This window comes from Sceloporus occidentalis, unplaced genomic scaffold (assembly GCF_023333645.1).
Source record: "Sceloporus occidentalis isolate IW3139 unplaced genomic scaffold, rSceOcc1.0.p SCAF_198, whole genome shotgun sequence".
NCBI classification, from domain to species: domain Eukaryota; kingdom Metazoa; phylum Chordata; class Lepidosauria; order Squamata; family Phrynosomatidae; genus Sceloporus; species Sceloporus occidentalis.
The window spans coordinates 85,547-104,847 of record NW_028317178.1 but is presented as its reverse complement, the minus strand read 5'-3'; positions in this window follow the sequence as shown (position 1 = coordinate 104,847).

Here is a 19,301-nt window from a genome sequence, read left to right as displayed (position 1 = left end):
GTCTATAAAGAATTAATTCCTGTAGCGCCCTTGTGTATTTGTGTTATAATCTTCATTACAAGAATCAGGAAAGGTCTATTATTTCTCTCACTTTCTTTTCATTATCATTTTGTCTTAAATAGAAAGAAAGCATAAGTACTTAATGTGGATAAATGTGTTCGGATTTTGAATATGAGCCCCTAAGAGGATTTTTTTTTTTCTGTTCCGAGCTCAACTTTGTTTGTATATTTTATTTACGCAGATTGTTGGAAAAAAAATACTGATTTCAATTTTTTGGTAATAAAGGTAAAAAAGGTAGGGGTTGCTTGGAAACCTTGGCACACAAAATACTTTTAGTGAATAGATAACTTTAATCTAAGAGTAAGCAGGAAAAAGGGCTCTCTACGCTACATGACATTCAGTGGTGGACCTTGAGGTCGATGACCATACATGTGGCCCAACACAAGATGCCCCCCCTTCCCTTTCTTTCCTGCTGAGTGCCGTTTATATCCTGGTGCTCTGCTTTTTATGAATGTGCCGTGACGGACAGAAGTGAGCTTTGGAGGCCTGTGCCAACTTGATTTGGGCCTCCATAGCGTCAATGGACTGATAGGGGAGATCTCCCTTTTTATCAGCCCGATATACACTGGTGCTTCAGGAATCCTGATCGACCAAGAGGTCAATAAGCTCCCTATTATTTGGCAGAGGGGCTACCACATGCCTGGACCTGCCACCCTAGGCCACCGTGACCAAGTTCCAGAACATAATGCATAATCATAGTTTGTGGATGGAATGTTGTAAATCAGGCATATCTTCTGTTGCCAATCATCACATAAGTACTCATCGATGAGTGATAACCATAGCCAGAAGCATCCACCATACAGTTTTGACCAGTTGTTGGAACCTTTGTACTAATGGGAGTCCGATAGTCCATTGTTGGTCCATTGTGGTGGCAGTTGCCTACTAAGCATTGGACATGCATAGTCTACATGCCTCCAAGAAACTGCCAAACTACTCAAATTTTGTTTAAATAGCATTGTTTAAAAAGTCTGTCTATAGATATATATCCCAAAAAGAGTTGAGTCTCTGTTGTCAGACCTAGGTCACCACTTCCAAACGGAACGACACCATGAGGACTTTCTATGGAGACCACATCTATCCTTGGATTCATTTCCATCTAACGTTCCTTCACCCCACCTTGCCTTGCCCTGTCCCAATCCCGATTCAAAATTCAGTTTCCATTAGTAAACTCATACATCAAACCTTTTGTATCTGCCTGTAACTTAAGCTTACATCTCATTTGGATTGCTATATATGACGGCTAACCAAATGAGACAATTATCGTAGCTTGAGCTCGGTTTCGGAGATATGCCTCACGTCGGAGACAGGAATAAAGGAAATTGTATGGTTTTATGTCACATTTGATTCATGGATCCGTGCTGTCAATTATCTTTGCTTTTCAAAAGCTGAAGCTGTTGATTTCCTGCACACAAAGCGTCTTTCTGTTCTACCGACGACAACCTTCTGTACATAGCTCCTTAAAAGAGGTTCTCCTCCCGGCGGACGTGAACCGCTCTGAATAACACGTAATATAATGAACTAGATCAAGTGCCGGGTTATGAAGAAGATAAGATTGCAGCTATGCTGTAATACAGCGGTTCAGTCCCGCTAAGATTGGTATTTCTTATTAATTCAAGGTCTTGAGGAAACACACCATTCAAGGCATAATTGTGAGCCGGTTCATTTACGCTAATTGAAATTTCTGGTCTTGAAACTACAAGTTCCCATGGTCCTCGTTGATAAGACAGTAAAAACACCATATTTCCTGCACGCGTCTCGGGCTTAGCTTCTTATCGCTTACATAGTTTCAAACTTAATGTCATTAGGAGCGCAGTCAATTAAGAAAAGAAATAATTCAAGACATTAGCGGAATGTATGCTCGTTGGAATTCCATTTTTTGGGGCTTCTTAAACCAATGAGGGTGGAACGTTGTCAATGGAACGCTTAATCATACTTGCCAAGTGTCCCTATTTGGTAGGGTCAGGCCGTCTTTGGCCCTTAAATCCTTCTTTTGTAGGAGTTCAGAGTGTGTGTTGGGTATGAGGGTATTACAGTGTTCTACAACCCTAAAAGCCCCAATGATATGTATAGAAATGGTCAAGATGTCTCAAAACCCTACGTCTAGCCGAACCCACCACCTCCTGAAAAAGTATCCCTCCTTGGCAAGGACCTCTTCATCATCTATCCTATTTTTGCCCCATCGTCACGTCCTCAGCTTGGACGGAAATGACCGTAGAATATACACTTCATAGCTTCAGAACTTTTAATTTCCCAAACACCGCGTGAATTACACGCACTGTGACCTTTTTGAAGTCTCCGAGGGCCAAGGGGCTTGGCAAAAAATCATCCACACAACAGAAGCGCAGAAGTTTAATAATTTAATGTACCCACAATCCTCACAAGAGGAAATGTAATCTAAAATGAAACACAATGCTCCCAGCTGCACTTTGTTATCTACAGAAATCATTTTCAGTAAAAAAAAAAAAAGTTGTTTATGGTATTTAAAATAAAAAATAAATTAATAAGAAAAGTAGATATTTTTGGCTTAAAAAAATGTATTAGACAGGGATCTTTTTAAAGAAGTCACAACCCATGATCCATTCTTTGAGGAGCGTGGTAGTGATCTTCCTTCTAACCGGCACTTAAGGCAGTGGAGCCCAAGAGGGCGACCAGACTCCCTATGCTAACCAACTAACCCTAAGCCATATGCCTGGTCGGTCAAGATCAGAATATGCCACTCCAAGTACTCATCAGCTACCTGCCTCCCAAGTGTCTCGCTTTGTGCGGGACGGACCCCATTTTGCTGTCTCGCCGAGCTCTACCTCAGTTCCACCTTTCTGGATAGAGTCAGAGCCCCAGCGGGACCCAATTCTGGGACATCAGCAAATGCATACTGCACATGCCCCCCCAATGATTCGCCAGGGGTAGAAGTTGGGAGGTATGAGGCTATGCGTGCTCCAGATTTTGTGGCCATTATCTCAGCATCCTGTAGTGAAGATGGTGGCCACGGAGGGGGTGGCTGGTGGCAATTTCCCAAGACAGGTCTAGGGCAGAGCCAAAGGGTAAATACACCACTACCTGTCCATCCATGTGGGGAGAACCAGTGGGTTTAGGGATCTCATTCTCAGGCCAATCACAGGATTGCCTTTGTTTGACTCTAGGTATCAGCCTCTAGGTATTATTTACTAATATTTTATCCCGTCCTTAACTCTCATGGACCGTGGGAGGAATTTACAGGGAGCGGTTTGATTCATTTCCTGGTTTTAAACTATTTTCATAACCCGGCAGTCTCCTTCCATCCCTCTTTCATAGAACACAAATGGAGGGGATATATATAGGTATACGTCTGGACGGGTGATATATAACATAACCATATTCAAGGCTGCAACGTTGTCACCTCGAGCTGAATTATAATTATTAAGTATCGGCTTTCGCCCAAGGACCGATGTACTTCACAATAAGGATCACTTGTCGCAAGACAACCTTGACAAATTTTGTACCGTGGGTATATAAAAGTCATGGCTTAAATAATGTTTGTTATTTCTCCTCGGTTTTTTTTTTGTTTTTAAGTATTTTTCCATATCTTGTCTATCTCTGTGCTTTCTGTACCAAAAAAACTAAATAATAACCCTATTTTGATAATAACCCACTTTGTTTGGGTGGCTTTCCCTGCACAAGCACCACGCCGTGCGGATGCTTTATGGCAATGCTCATGAAGTCCATTCCTCCATAGACTTTCATTAGTCAGAGAGTCCGACTGGGTGATTAAGACCGGGCCATTCTATTAGTTCAGAAGGGAAGTGTGATAAGGCTTGGTACGGTCTTCCATAGTGTAAATGGGCCTTTTGAGAAGACCAGGCCACTGAACGGAGGCATATGGGTTTCTGCTTCACCTAAAATAACTGTGGCAAGGAGTGAGCCTTGAACAGCGGAGGACTGAGAATTCACATACCTCGTCTTATTTATCATTTTAGTGCTCAGACTTTGATTACATTTTCTTGTATTGCGACCGGATCTGGCTCGGTTGATGCGCAACTCAACCAACAAACTCCAGTGTCCTCCATGGCCTGATGTGTGCTACATCATCAGCCGGCTTACCCACAACTAGAAATATCTAGTCTATGTCACACTTTTTATTGTGGCCAATGGAGACCTTTAAACTGTAGTTTAAGGCTTATTCCCGCCAATCAGTCGATTTTAAAAATTAGAAACGCCCCAAAAACATGAGTCTAAAATCCACTGAGCAAACTACTCGACTTGTGAGCTTGGCCGGCCGTGCGCAGAACTTCGCTTTTAACGGATACATCAGAGACGCAGATTTAATGAGGAGTGATGAGAATGAATAATCATTATAAAGTCACAGGTCCACTTTCTTACAGATACGAGTGCATTTTTGTTTTGTTTTCGTGGAATGCCTTAACCCAGGGGTAGGCAATCTTCGGCTCTCCTGATGTTGTGGACTACATCTCCCATAATGCTCTTACAGTCATAATGCTGGCAAAGCATCAAGGGAAATGTAGTTCACAACATCTGGAGAGCCGAAGATTGCCTACCCCTGCCTTAATTAGAACACAAGCATGTGTGACACCTCAGAAGATGTGTGGGACCTCAGAAGATGTGTGGGACCCCAGTCGATGATGACTGTAGGGACCTGTAGACCTGAAAGTTGAGGTTCCTCTTACTATGTGAATGAACAAGGTATTAAAATATTCTTTTGGACTTAAAGGAAGAGTCACCAACCTTTTTCCATCCGAGGTCTCGAAAGATTTTGCCTGTACATCTTACTCTATGAACCTGGTCAGCCGATACCAGGTATCCAAACTCCTTTGGACTTACCACCATCGTAAAATAAGGTGAAGGGTTGGTTAAGCTTGCAAGAACTCAGAATTCAGACCTTTCTTCATCTGAAGAAAGGTTCAGAGGTCTTTGAAGCTAACATGGCCCTACATCATTGAACTTTGGTCCACTTAAAGGAGTCACAAACTTCCTTTGGACTTAATCATTCACGACGTAAGATGGAGAGTCACATCAAGCTCGAAGACTTTAGAGAGCCCTCTGAAGAGTCCTATAGCGATATAGTCTACAGGAAATAAAATTAATGTATCAACTAGGAAGCTACAGAACAGAATATATACTCCACCTTATCTGTAACATAGCACATGGGGTGGCATGGGCTGGCATTATGCCATATCCACCAGCAGAGGGCACCGACGAACAAGGCATTAGTGTTCTCCATATCAGGGGGTTATGAGGCACCGACTTGCAATAAACGCCTTGGGAAATGTATTTTTCGCTTTAAGAGATCCGTTACTGAACCGGAGGAGAATTCATTTACCAAAACATAACAGTACAGCTGGAAATTTATAGACGCAATTAATACGAGAGCAAGCCACACGAGTGGGATCCATGGGGCATCGCCCAACAGAAGAGACAATAACCACGGGGTTAATGTCTTTGTTTATTCTCTTTCAGGGAGGACGCAGAAGTCGATTGTCGTCGTTTTCGCTCCATCAGACCCAGTGCGATCGGTATCCGTATATCATTTGTAAATGAAAGGACCTCCAGCTATTAATTCTGCTTATCGCGAGGACATTAACAAGACGTGTCTAACTATTAAAAACCTATCACGCTTTACGGCGCCACCGTTTTTCCATTAAAACAAGAGATTTTTGGAACATTTAATTCACTACTAGTAATTTATATATATATATATACACACTTCTCTATATGCCAGTCATTAAACTCTTTTCCTTTTTTTTTCTCTTTATCTTTCTTCTTTCTTTGTCTTTTACTTTTTTCCTTTTCACTTTTTCCCCCTTCTTACTCCTCTCTTAACTTTCTATTCTTTCTCCTCTTTCTTCTTTCTCTCCCTTTTTTTCTTTTTCCTCCCTCTCTCTTGTCTCTTTCTCCACTCTTAATCCTTTTTCTTTTCTCTGTTTCATTCTTCTTTCATCCCCTCTTTCTTCTCCCCTTCTCACTTTATTCTCCTCTCCCTCTCTCTCTCTCTCTCCCTTTCTCTCTATCACCCTATCTTCCTTCTTTTCTCCCCCGCTTTAATGCTCTTGAAAAAAAAAAAAGAGGGAGAAATAGAAGAAAATAGCAAGTATTTTCTTCTATTTCTCCCTCTTTTTTTTTTTTCTTCTCGCTTCTCTTTTTGTATTGTCCTATTTCATAAAACCCTCTTCAACACAATTTTCATTAACCCCTTAACGACAAAGCCCGTACATGTTTTCAATGGGTTTAGGGACCGCCCATTGTCCTTAAGGGGTTAAATGCTAAGGCGTTCATTTATTCTATACCACCGATAACCATAACTGCCACCATAACTGTGGTCTGACAAATTCAGGTCTGTTGGCGGCTATGATATCTGTTACAGAAAAACCTCACGCCTGGATTGTCCATTTGCTATATTTTTGAAAGGCGTATTTTTAAGGAATAAGAAAAAAATACCAGTTTAATTAACTTCAATGGTCATTGAAAGTCATCCTTGCGCAGTTAATCTCCAGTAACCTCTTCTTCATTTTTCCCCCCCGTTAATTTCCATATTATTCATTTATATTATAATAATGTTGTTTCAACTTCTCCGGGAAGTCGCTACATAACATGTATTTCAATTATTGGCTGTTTGTTTGCTTTCTTGACATTTTGCCTTTTTTTTTAACCCCTTAATGGCAAAGCCCGTACATGTACGGGCTCAAAATGCGTTGTTTTCAATGGGTTCAGGGACCACCCATTGTCCTTAAGGGGTTAAAGAATATTCTAATTTAATGCGCACACACACACACATCTGAAGATACGCGCATGCACAAAATTCTTAATTAATATCCAGGTGCGTCTGATTATACGAGCCGTCGACACAGCCATTTATCAAAGCTACGGAGGAGCCGTCTGCCGGTGAGACGGAAATCGCTGGCATTGGTTTATATGAGGAGACCACTTTTTGTGTCCCTCACTTGACGTTGGAGATACCTCCATCATGGTCCTCTAGCGGTGACAAACGCCGGTGGGGAAGCAGTCCATTGCCCAAAGGTTTCCAAGGCAACGCGAGTTTTGGGATATTAAGAAATACGGCCCCGTCTCCATCAAACCTCTGAAAATTTAGATTGTTATCTTCAGACAAGGCTCGGGCTCCTCTATGCAGTAGAGCAACATCGACCACAGCTGGGGAACGGCATATGGCTCCTGAATCCAAGACGAGACCAAGGACCGAGGTTTTTGAACCCTGCTTGAATGCAGGTGACTCAATTAATAGCATCTTGAAATAACGACAAGTCAAGGTTTCCCATGAGGGCCAGTAGTAGAGGCCATGTAACTGTAGGCCAGAACATTGGTAATTTAACCCTTCGAGCAGTTGAATTATTATTTCTGCTTCACAGAGCACATGTCGAGCGCCACCCTCCCCCCCCCCTTCCAATGTTCAATCAAGTAACTTGAGTTTTAGAATTCTGCGTCCAGTCCACGGAAGAATGCAAATACCAAGTGTGACTTCACAATCCGTCGGGTCAATGTTTTCGTCCGATTCGCGCACGACTGCTTTAAATGTATTTCGTTGTACTGCTTTGAGAGAATCAATGAGCCTTAAATCTCCGCGGAGCTAAACTTTCTATAAAAGCCGTGTAACTCGTGAACTGTAGACCTCTCTGGTCAATCTGACGGCATTGAGTGAGTCCTCCGGAGAAAAAGAGCTATCGAAATCCATAAAGTACAACAGAAACAAAAGAGAGAGCGTTAAAGAAACACGCTATTCAAAAACTCTTTCTAAATGCAAGAAACGTCTATATTTTGGGTGACTTTCCGGGCTCAGACACCACACTGAGCCGATGCTTTATGGCGATGCTAATGAAGTCCGTTCCTCCATAGACTTTCATTAGTCAGAGAGTCTTACTGGTTGATTAAGACCGAGCCATTCCATGCATGGGATAGACATATGGCTCCTGAATCTAAGACGGGGCAGACCAGGCAGGACAAACGGGTCTTATCTTCTGGAAAAATCTATGTTTCTTTGTTTTCAGACAAAAATTATGTAAAATAGTAATTATTTTATTCATATTAACCTATTTTTTTCAGCCTTCTATGGTAACATATGGACGATTCCAGATGCCACTGGGAAGGAACACGATCCCGGTGGTTCGTGGAATTTCCGAGAGCGTGTTTAACATGCAAACATATGGGTGTCATACGATAATGTCACAATTTAGGGGATGTATCTTTGTTACCATGTAACTGAATTAAGCGTTTTGCTAGAAACCTGTTTTAAGTCATGTCCAATTATCTGAAGTGTACCTCAACATATATCTATGAGATGTTTATAAATTATGAACCTCTACCACTTATGCTAGAAGACTGTTCCATGTATCCACTACCCTCTGAATAAAACAATGGAGATGACAGGCATTTCATTGACAAACCTTTGTTTCTACACCTGGTGGACACAATGTACCCAATGCATTCCACACTTAAAAGAAGAACCTGGGACCTCCTTACCCCTGAGGACCGTATGTGGCGACTAATACCCCCACCCCTCTTTTCCACCCGATCACCCCCCAAAAAAGACTTCCAGTACTAAATTTTAAGTAAGGAAATTGGTCACGGATCTCATTAACCATTTAATGTTACTGTGAAACCTGCTCTCCAGAACCTACCGATGGACAATCAAGTTCTCCAGCGGCTTTGATGTCCTGGTTCCAACCCAAGAGGGGAAGAATAATGATCTTACTTATCGACTTTACAAATCCCCTGGCTTAGCCCATTTATAACTCATGAGTATTTATTTACCAGACCGATGAGGAAGACTTCTCCCTTGGTCTTCACGGAGATGACCAAACTCAAGTTGGTAGACATCATCCATGTTATCTCCAGAGATCGAGTTACTGGGAAGATGCTGATGAATAAATCATGTATTACATCATATACTCCGCATCTGTCAATAAAACATAAAATAATGGGGGTTTTTTTTTTTTTTTATGTTTTCCAAAAGTTGTAGAAACTGTAGGGTGGAAGGGACATTTTAACCAAACATCAAATGGTTGGCGTCCATCTGGCCCATCGAGAGGTATCCTTGTACCGACAAGAACAAGGTTCTGTTGATGTTTATGTTGGAAGTTGCACTTAATGGGGGTATCACCTTGACCAATATTTCATGACCTGCGTACCATGAATGTGGCCAGAAGATTGACTTCAAGCCGTCTAGCTTTATTTATAAAACCAGCGGCGACGTGTACAAGAGAACACATCACACATCAATAATAAATCAACAACCTCATTTTTCTTTCTCCGATGTTGTTAACCCAATTGAACAACACAAGTCTGAAAGGAGAAAGGTGCGCAACTTGTAACAAACCTCTTGCCACCAGCTAAGATTGCTCTGCTGAAGATCACCCAACATGGTGGGTCAGAACAACTTTTCCAAGCTTAGCTTACAAGCCGAGTCCAATTTTCTACGAGACCGACCACTGATTAAGGTTTGAGTCTATTTCCTCTGTCCTTATAAACCCCTTTCCTACTAACCCCATCTCCTACAGGGTTCCCACTAAATTCCTCCAGGAACCCTACCCCTTCTCTGACCAGGTGATGCTCCCCTTCCACCTAGAGAAGAACATCAACGATAATTTTAATTTAAACCAAGGTTATCCTCAGTCTCCGTCTTATTTATATACATTCTTGATTCTGCTGGCTCATCTTTTATGCGATAGGCACAGCATCTGGAAAGTAACTATTCTCCACAGGCTTTCTGGAACAATCTATAAAACATTCATCTGTTTTGGGTAATGAAGCGCACCTACGTCGGATGGAACGATTCAGGTGGAGAACACCCCCGTTGTCTTCTAATCTTTAAAACACACACTCCGACGGCTGGTTACCAAACCCAAAAAAATTAGAAGAAAAAAAAAACAACAGAAAAAATGCAATTATGTCTCCGACGGTCATTGCCGGCCTCTCATTTCGTGAATAAATTAGAACCCTCGTTTGCGTTAATGCGGGATAAGAAACCTCCGTCGTGAAAGTAGGCCTCCCTCCTAGATTAGTTTATTGTCTGTAATCTCGGTTAATGCTTGTAAATGTCTTTTTTGTTCGTTTATGTACTTTTCTTCCCTTGCCAAATAATCAAGAGGCCTCGGCACTTAAAGGATTAGAATGAAATTAAGAAGGTTCTCACAGCAAACTATTTCGAGAGTGGGCAGAGAAATAGTATTTATCATTTTCAATGGCTGCGCGATAACATAAGTGCTGCCGAGCATTCCCGGCGGCGGATATTCAGAAGCTCGCGCTGCGAGGAGGCGCTAAGCAGGCGTGTTTATGGAATGTAACGGAAGGATATTCATCATCGAGAGAAAAAAAATAAATTAAAAAAACATATATCCTCCATATACCTTAAACAAAACCACAAAGAGCGACATATAAGACGCTATATAATAACTTGTGTATGTGCTCGTCAGTGTAATGACGTGGCCAACAATCTTTTTCTTTCCTCCTCTTTCTCCGTCTCCTCTTTCTCATTCTCCCCTTCACTCTCCCCATCTTTTTTCAGTTTTCCTGTTTTTTTCTCTCCTTTCTCTCTCGCTCTCTCTCATTTTTCTTTTTCTCTCCAAAAAATTCCCAGGTATGGAAGGGAGAGAGAGAAAGCTCTCTCCCTTCCATACCTGGGAATTTTTTGGCTCCCAGAGCTCCTCCCTGCGGGATGCGGGTAGGAGGCCCCCGCTGACGTCAGTGGACCGTCCCACTGATGTAGGGGGTGGTCAAGCTAACATCGGTGGGTGGTCCCGCTGACATCACAGGAAACACCCTATTGTTGGAGAGGAAGTGGGCAGGGAGTGGGGTGTGCCGCAACACGGCTCCAGCGACCCGGAGTACCCTGTAGTGACTCGGAGAAGTGGCGCATCACCTTGTGTCTTTGGGGGTCCCCAGATATTCTCCCTCCTCTCCTTCGCTCTCTCTGTCTTCCTACTTTCCTCATTCCTCTTGGGCTCTACCCCCTTCTCTTTCCCTCCTCAACTCACCTATAGTCTCCTCACCTACCCTCACCTCTATTGACCTCTCCTACTCTCTGTCTCTCTGTCTCTGTCAATCTTTTCCTCTTCTACACTCACTTCTCCTTTCCCCTCTTCATCCACTCTCACCCCTACCCACATACTCGCTCATTATCACACCGTCCTGGATTGTAAGAAAGCTAAGCCCTGCCCCTTATGACCAACAATGCCCATGATGGCAAAGCCATTTTCGATATATAATATTATATTTAGATATTATATATGTTTATTATTAATATTTATCTATATTTTTATATTTATTCATATATTTAATATATATCACTTATGTTTATTTAAATTACAATATTTATTATATCGTTTTATTTTTGTACCGTATGTTATAGCGAAACCCTTTTTTTTTTTTTCCTCCCCATGGTATCATACATAAGCAACACAATGCTGACCGCCTCAGGCTACGAAGGGATTATTGTATTGATTTAAATGGCTTTTTCTCATTGCTGTGTTTGCATGATAGGGCTGAACCGGGCCCTGGTGAGAAAGATTGATCTCATTCATTTAATTTCTGCAGAAGACAAAAAATAAATAAATCCTGGAATATTCAGCTCATGAAAATCGTTGGGTGCGACCTTTAAGTGGCCCCGCGCGTCAAAAATCATAAGTGTGTGTGGTGCAGGACACTGTATTGTGCCTTAAAGGGTTAATTGGAGCGGATGATATATTTATATGTAATATTTTATTTATTAATCATTTATTGGTACCTTAAAATGAGGTGGGTGCCCTTTTTCAAAGGATCTTAGATAGGTGGAACAGCCTCTCAGCAGAGGTGGTATTTTTCTTTTTGCTTATTTTTTTGAAGGATAATTAATTAGAAATCACTCCTGTGAAAGGACTTTTTATAGGTTAATAAAGCGCAGGGACAACAATCAGATACAATAACATTAATTATAATAAATTCTACATGTTGGGTTTGGTTCGCCTGAAGAACAACGCTTCTCCTAACATGAGGTTCCTCGTGTCGCCGTTCGCAACCTGGTTTGCCCTTGTAACAACTCCGAAATCGGCAGGCCGAGAGGACTCGTTGGGCAACTACGTTTACCACATCCAGCCCCAGAAGGAAATCGCAAGTTCGATAAATGTGAGAAGGTCAGGCGTTTGGGTATTCGAGATATCCTTCCATCCCCTCGTGTCCTCCAGGGTGTTCAAAGATTAATTGCTTAAAGTGGAGACGTTCTTATCAATAGAGTCGGAAAGGTCTTCATTGGAACCGTGTTACCAAATAGAGAATATCTGCCGCAACGGCAATTTATTACTCATTCGGGTGAAATTATAGCATTTTTTTTAATTCTGTTAGCGTATGACAAAGGCCTTCTACAAATGTTAGCAAGTCATTTGTGACCTCAAGGACACTTTGTTATGTACATCAAATTGAAGTCACTGGGTGCCACGGTCACAGTTATAAGATGTGTGGAACAGTGCAAACATTTATATGAAAACTTTCCAAAATGCTTAAAAATTACAAATTTCCGGTAGAATTAAACTCTATGACCAAGGGTATGTGGACACCTGACCATCACACCTATTTGAGCTTGTTGGGCATCCCGTTCCAAAACCATGGACATTAACATGGATTTGGCCAGTCTTTTTGCAGCTATAACGGCTTCCACTCTTCTGGGAAGGCTTTCCACAAGATTTTGGGGAGTTTCTGTGGGAATTTTTGTCCGTTCATCCAGTAGAGCGTTTGTGAGGTTAGATGCTGATGTTGGAGGAGAAGGTCCAGCTCGGAATCTCTGTTCCAGTTCATCCCCAAGGTGGTCGATGAGGTTGAGGTCAGGGCTCTGTTTGTCGGTCAAGTTCTTCCACTCCAAATTCATCCAACCATGTCTTTATAGAATGCTTGCTGTAATGGCCGATCTGGCTCCTCAGCGCTGGAAGCATACGATTATCTTAAATGTATGGTGTAACATTACCCTTCACTGGAACTAAGGGGCACAAACCATGAAAAACAGCCCCAGACATATACTCCTCCTCCACCAAGTAGGCAAAATATATTCCAGTAGGTAACGTTCTCCTGGCATACGACAAACCCAGATTTGTCCACTCCAGAGAACACGTTTCCACTGCTCCAGAGTCCAGTGGCTTTACCCCTATCCAGCCAACGCTTGGCATTGTGCACAGTGATCTTCGGCTTGTGTGCAGCTTCTCAGCCATGGACCCATTGGACCCATTTCATGAAGCTCCCGACACACAGCGCTTTTGCTGATGTTGCTTCCAGAGGTAGTTTGGAACTTTTTATGTTTTCTTTCTTACAATATTTGTATCTTTTAAAAAATAAAAATTCTGTATTTTCAAAATTTTAATAAAGCTATTTTTGGAAATGACATAAGCCTCCTCATTTATTTTTTTTTATATACAAAGATCGTAAAAACCGAAGTTAATTCCCGTTGATTTAATATTCAAGAATTTCACAGGAGAAGGAATTTGTATTTAAAAATTGCCGGACCGGCACTTATCTCGATTCCGTGGCATAATGGGACAGATGTCGTATTTCGCATAATCAACGAGGAACAGCTAGAATCGTCTTCATTAAAAATTTTCTACAATCAGGTCTGACAGAGTCCAACTGTGCTTAAGAGTTATTTGAAAGCCCGATTCGCCTCGCATTCATAGGATAATTCCCAACAGATAAATAACGCGGTGTTATTAATTCTTCCAAACAACCGAAATGTCACTGCCGTTACCAGCATCCAAGCTAATAACTAAAAAGAGGCATTTTCATTTTCAGATTTGAATTCCAGATTTCTAGATTTGTTATTTTACATACAAATTAAGAATATTTAATTATAAAAAAATTTTTTAATCCCTATTTGGAAAAAAAAAATAGCAGAACATTTTCTCTAGAACAAGTTAAAAGAGGTCAAAAAAGGGTGATATTCTCAATATCCCATTCATTGGCATCGTGATGCATGTGATGACATCACGTAAATAGCTTCGAGAAACAACAGGATCCATTTAATGCAATTAGCTGCAAAAACAAAATTTTATATAATTTTTTTAGAATTTTATTTGATAATTCTTTATTTTTAGAATTTTATTTTTAGAATTTAAATTTTGAGAATTTCGTTTTTAGAATTAAAATTTCTAGAATTACATTTTTTAGAATTTCATTTTTAGAATGAGGTGAAGAGTTTATACCAACCAAAAATGTTACTTCTTATCTTCACATATTTTTTTTTCTCTTAGTTCACTTCAGCTGGTTTTAATTAAGATAGGAATAAAAAATCTCTAGATGCTTTTTTTTTTACACTATAAACCTTAAAATCCAAGAACTAAATATTTATTTTTACACAGAATTGATGAAGTTGTGGTTCCTCCTTAAGGAGCTGCTATTAACTTCCCAGATCCCAAATTCAATATTTCATAAACCTAGTTAATTACATAACTATATTATGCTAGTTAGCCACTAATCTTTTATTAACCCCTTAATCAGGGCTTTTTTTATGCAAAAACATATTTGTTAGCTGATTTGAAACTAGTTTTCTAGTTTGTTTTTTTTGTTTTTTTATCCCATATCTAACCCTAAACGTTACCATATCTAATTGGCCACTAACTGGCCCCCCACCAACTACCCAAATTACATTAAAAAAAATATCCGAAAATTAACCCATAATGGTCAGGTAAAAAAAAAAATACATTTGAATTTTAAAAAACTGATCTTGGAACCCAGGGAATCCCTTTGAACAGATGACATACCAGCGTACATGAGAACATCCACTTTTCAAGTGGCCCAATGACGTTGGTCGATGTGGCCGACATAATTGGTGGGTGGAGCGGATGTCGAAGATGGGAGGGGCTGACAACATCCATGGGCGGGGCTAGTCCCAACCACGTCATAGTTCTATGGGGTGGGAGGGGCAAAGTGGCCATGGGTGGGGAGTGTGTGTCTTAACGCCGCTCCGTGACCAGGAGACCCTGAGAAGCGGCACTTCACACCGAAGTCTCCAAGTCAAAACCAGGAGGGTTCCCAGTTATGCAAACCATGTACATCATTGGTCCTCTAGGGACATCTTTTCATGACGTACCTGGTACGTCATTGGTTGTGAAAGAGTTAAACCACTTTGACACTAATTGAGACGCAAACTAATGTTACATAACTGAATCAAGGTGGCGAGGACAGATTATTTTCAATAATGTTGTAAACTCCTGTCTTCTCTCACAGAACAATTATTATGAAATATGACATATTTCCCTACTTTTAGGAGAATTTTATCCACAAGGTAAAAGCTGATACCCGTCGCGTTTTGTTTTTTATTAAGACGGAGAAAAGCAAAGCGCCTGTTACCTTTTCATTTCTTGCCAAGGTTGATTCTTCACAGCTGCACGGAGAAAGAAAAAAATAAAATACAAAAAAAACGCCTCAATTAGTGTCAGATTAAGAATTATTCCTGAAAGTGTCACGTACTTGTCTGAGAAGACAGAAGTTTACTGAAACAGGCCACGGATGCTCGGAACACTGGAACATAAAACTGATTAATTTTTGATGCTGAATTGTTTGCGAGGTAAACATGTGTAAGTAAGCATATGGTGGCAAGCAAAAAGGCTTCGTGCTAAGCGTAATACTAATTTGACAAAGAGGAGATCTTCGCAAAAACACGTTTTGATCCTTCCGGAAAGGTCTGTCAACATAACTAAATCCTAGGGCTTAAACCTGAAAATTCTTTAAATAATGCTTCTATCAGAAGAAGAGACCTCCGAGGTCCCAGAAGCCTATGTAGCCTCACATCTATTTTATGTTGGCCCAAGAAAAGGTACCACCTTTGACTCAGTATTCTGTGAAATGGTGGTGGTAAGTTAATTTTAATGCCAGGGTGAGATGTGGTCTTTTTGTAAGGTGGTTGCCAGTATTTGGCAACCGGGGCGGATCCTGAATGTGGCACCCCCCACTACAAGAAAATTAATATTGGCAATAATATTTATTTCACAAATTTTTAACTGTATGACAACTGGAAAAAATGTATGAATAAATCCAGTAAGTTTAAATAAATAGCATTTACTGAACATATAAGGTACAGCATAACTCCCATCACTATATACTGAGCCAGACATTGATGGTTGTACAGCGTAACTCCTATCACTATATACTGAGCCAGACATTGATGGTGGTACAATGTAACTCCCATGACTATATACTGAGCCAGACATTGATGGTGGTACAGCGTAACTCCCATCACTATACGCCAAGCCAGACATTGATGGTAGTGACTCCTATCACTATACACTAAGCCAGAGATTGATGTGGTAGGCCTCTGCCCCTTAAACAGCCTGCCACCCCCCTAATGAGTGGCACCATCGGTGAACCCCCACAGAAATACCTATGCTTTTTTCTCGTCATGCTCTATTTTTAAGATGACACTACTTTTATTACAAATGCACTCATTCTCTTTATCTGATTACCATTATCAGCTGAATAAAGAATTTATGTAGCCGGTTCGCCTGCTAATTTAGTTGATGATTCTTGAAGAAGGCGAAATAGAAAAGGCAGCGAGAAATCCTCGGTGTTGGATTAGAATTTGATTGAATTAAGTTGTCCCTGGAGGCTTGGTGTTGTCTTTAGACATTCCTAAATGTCGGTGGTATTCCTTTATTACGAGACGAGTTGCGAGTTACGGCTGATTGCAAATAACAAGCAATTGTGGATCTTGAAATTCACATGAAGTAATTAGAAAGTCTGCCTATTTATGCAGTAGAGCGACAGGACTTTGAAAGCCACTGGAACACGCATGTTTTGACCCAGTATTCCCAAAAATGAGTGCGGGAAGCACCTGACATAAAATTATTAAAAACTTAGGAATCATTATTATTGTGGAAATGAGGAGAACCATCTCCGACCCAATTATTTCGAGAAAGGGAAGACGTGGTGAACATTATGGCCTTCTTCTTAACAATGACTTAAACTAGAAGCCCCTACAGGAGAAGCCGGATGGTTGAGTTTGTTGGAGGACCCAAAGGAAAGGAGCACGGAGAGTCCTCCATAATGAGTCAATTTCTACTTCGTGTGAGAATTTTTCTTGCCGTGGAATTAGCGTATAACAAGATACCTCGTATCAAAAGTGGATCATCTGAAGAAGCTAAATCCTCCATCATTTTAGGCCAGGGCATCAAATGCAAGTTTCCCTCCATTTCCCATGATCCCTCAGTGCAGACTGCAGTGGAATCCTCCTGTCAGCCCAAACAGGAAGTTGTACCCAACTTCCTGTTCTCTTTCTCTGTATAGACGGCTTATGGGGCTCTAGCGCTAGAGATTGTTTACAGCCAAGCAGATCTTCTGTAAAGCTATTATCACAAATATCTCAGGGCAGGGATTTGAACCATGTGATGAACAAGATGGCGGCTCCGACATGCGGCCCAACAGGAAATGACAGAGGGCATTTTACATTAATATTGAAACGAAACTAAAACAGTAAATATATCAATATCATTAGCAAAAGTCCTGATCTAATTTTAAATAAAAATAATTCCACCTTTTTTTTTTTTTTACAAAATTCTATTTAATTCTTACCAAAATGCATTCCATAAAACATATATTTTTTTTAGATCGGAACAATGGATTAAATGAATGATTGATGAAATACACTGAAATTCCATAAATGCCATGAAAAAAATTGTTTTTTTCACAAACTGTGACAATTACCAGCTTTATGGGTCAAGTCCTGCATATTACTTTTGACTTCCATCACAGCGTGTGACTTTTTTTCTATAATATTATTTTTTTTTTTTCTCCATTGATTTTACTACATGATTCATTCAATTCATTTTCGGTGTTTGAATTCCTTGACTTTTGACTAATTTTTGTGTTTTGGGTTTTTTTTGTGCACGCTGGAGTAATAACCACGTTTCAAATGCATGGACTGAACAAGTTTAGTAAATTTACCATTGTACAATTGTAGAATCATGTAATAATAATTATTACACTTCCCTTTATTAGCAAATTCTATAAAACTCTAACCAAAATAGATAAAATGCCATCAAATAAATATATATTTTTTAGATCAGAAGAATGGCTTAAATGAATGATTGGGTAAATACACTAAAATTCTGTAAATACTATGAAATAATATTTTTCCTCAAATTGTCCACTTAGGAAGGAGATCCTGGGCAAGCAACTGCTGGTTGTCCACCTATCCTACTCTGAAAGGTTCTATTGCCTAATTTTTACGCATGTCATCAGGCGACCCGGTGACAAGGCATGACGAGACCAGGAATAAGGTCATTGTAGCCGAGGATCTTAGTAGGACAGGACAAGGTTGGGATAGCCAGGGGCCAGTAGACAGAAGAACCACCTTGGAGTATAACTCAAAATTCATGGTGCCCCCATAGAAGGTACATTTGAGACACATAGGTGAAGCCAACTTGTTATTGGAGACAAAATAATGGTGAATCGTAATCCCTTTGTTAATTGGGCAAAAGGGGACCTTTAAGGTAACCATTGGCTCTAGACAGGAGACACTAAATATTAAATAATTAGAATTTCCCCAAATCCCAATTTTACAGCTAAAAAAAATTCTACCTTTTGCTTTTATCGCCTTGATAGAAAGACTCCTTCCGCAAAAAGATTTTTTTTTTTCAAAATAACTTTTTTCTTGACTGAAAGACCTGCTCTAAACATTTTAATGGCCCTCAAGACTAATGTGTAGATGTTTGCTAGGAGCTGTAAACTTAATCTGTGATAAAAGTAACTCCTAATCCCATATGGGAAGCAGAGATAAATTTCGAAATGTTAGGAGACGTGTACTTTGGTAGTTTGTATATCATCTTATATAAAGTACTGTCAGACTGTTAGGCCTACGGGGCATGGAGAGATGACCAAAAATTCTACATTTAACACCCTTTATGAGTAAAAAACAACCGGAATATAAAAAAAAACATCAGTGGATGGATTGACCAGACATAAAGTTTTATCATTTTTATTGGTAGTAGGCTTGGGGGGAAAAAAACTCAAAAAATTATTCTTGAGGGACACTAATCTTCAAAATAAGCCCCCTTGTTTTTATGCTGGGTATTCAAGAATAAAATACCTTAGAAATACCTAGAGAAGGGACAGGTTTGGGAGGGCAACATCTGAAGAACTTTGTCATCTGCTAAGCACTCAAGATGGATGGGACGTTGGATGGATGGATCTTGGTGAGTAACATAAGAAGGAAAACTAAGGTCCACCAAACAGTGGAGTGAGAGAAAGGGGTAGGAAATTCCAGAGAATATGAACAGCATGGGTAATAT